Raw genomic sequence first — 2052 nt, forward strand, 5'->3', positions numbered from 1 at the left:
CAGAGTCACAGTAAGCTTTGACAGTGTGATCTCCATCCTTTGACATGAAAATTTCTAAAGTAGGATCATTCCTCAGATATCCGAGGAGGTGAAATGCTACTTTCAGATGGGGTTCCCTGGGCTCCTGCATAAATTGGCTCAAGTGTTGAACACTATATGCAATGTCCAATTTAGTATTAGTTAGAAAGTTCAGTTTTCCTACTAGCTTTCTGTAATAGGTAGGGTCCTGCAGAATAGTGCCTTCTTTGGCCTTCAGCTTTGTAGTGGGATCCAAAGGTGAAGAACAAGGCTTGTAATTAATCCAAACAGTTGTACTCCTTTAACAAGTCTAATACAAACTCTCTCTGAGATATGATTACCCCATCATCTTTATACATAATCTCCAACCTCAAAAAGTAATGTAGTTGCCCCAGGTCCTTGATCTGAAATTGTTCATACAGGAATGCTTTGAGTTGTGTAATTTCTTGTTGGTCAGTTCTAGTGAGTAGCACATCATCCACATATACTGCAACATATACAAAGGATTCTCCATTCCTTTTGTAAAAGAGAGAGTAGTCATACAGAGAGAGTAGTCATACATAGAATGTACATAACCCTTTGAACACAGTGCTTCAGTCAGTTTTGCATACCATTGTCGATTAGCTTGTTTCAAGCCATAAAGGGACTTGTTCAGTTTGCAAACCAATCCTGGCTTGTCTACAACTAGTCCAGGTGGTACTTGCATGTACACTTCTTCAATGAGATCTCCATGTAGAAAAGCATTATTCACATCCAACTGAGATATGAGCCAGTAACTGATGTAGCTATTAAGGTCCTCACTGTTGTCATCTTCACCACTGGTGAGAAAGTTTATGTATAATCAATTCCTGTCTGTTGAGTGTAACCTTTAACAACCAATCTGGCTTTGAACCTTTCAATGCTGCCATCAGCTTTGTGTTTCACTTTGTAGACCCATTGGCAACCTATTGCCTGCTTCCCAGGTGGCAGGATCACTAGGTCCCAAGTGTGATTGGAATACAGTGCTTCAAATTCCTGTGTCATTGCTGCTTGCCATGCAGGATCAATGGCTGCCTCCTCATATGATGATGGTTCCCTGTCATGACAAACATTTCTCACAAGAGTCTGACTATTGGTAGTTAGTAGATAAAAGGCAATATGATGATTCGCAAAGAATAAGGCATTTAGGGAAACAAAATTTGTTTTGAGGTGAGGAAGGGAATGTACATAATCTTGCAGGTAGGTAGGTGGTTTATGAGTTCTTTGTGATTGTCTTACTAGTGGGACAGGTTCTCCATGAGTCTATTTAGGATAAGGCTGTATTGTGGTCCGGTCCCGGGCCTAAATGGGCTTAACGGGCCGGGACAAACGGTCACGGGCTCTGACGGGCCGGGCTCAAGCGGTCCCAGGACAAACGGTCCCGGGCTTAACGGTCCTGGAGGGTGGAACCGGCCCACTGTGGTCCTAAGCCCACATGGTCACGGGCTATGCCTAAACGGGCCTAAGTGTTCCGGGCTATTTTTTTTTGAATTTTTTTTATCTAAGGTAATTTCTTGTAAATTATATTATATAATTGTGACTTAAATCTTCTAATTCAAATTTAAACGCAAAAAATTGTAAAGAAATATTCAAGGAAATGTCTTATAATTTTTATTATTACGGCATTAACAAAAAATGGCAATATCTTTCTTAGTCTTCCTCCTCCCAATGGAATGAGCACAACAAGGTGCTAATACCACCATTAAAAGAAAAAAAACTAATGAAGATGTGCCAAAATATAAGTTACATATTAGTCTACATATTATCTCTAACAAATTTCATAAATCCTTCAAGGTTCAGAGGAATTTCCGTTGGTGGTGGCGGAAAAGAAGCTTGTTCATCACCGCTTCCAGGCGAAGCAGCATCCTCCGCAAGTTCCGCTAGCATTTCTTCATAAGCTTCGTCTATCTCCGGTTGTGATTCAGCAAGTCCAAAATTTCTTCTTTCCGAACGGATCCAATCTCTGAATAGTACTGATTTTTCCAAGCTCTCCCTCATAGACGCTCTATGATCACC

The sequence above is a fragment of the Nicotiana attenuata genome, unplaced genomic scaffold (assembly GCF_001879085.1).
Source record: "Nicotiana attenuata strain UT unplaced genomic scaffold, NIATTr2, whole genome shotgun sequence".
Lineage (NCBI taxonomy): Eukaryota > Viridiplantae > Streptophyta > Magnoliopsida > Solanales > Solanaceae > Nicotiana > Nicotiana attenuata.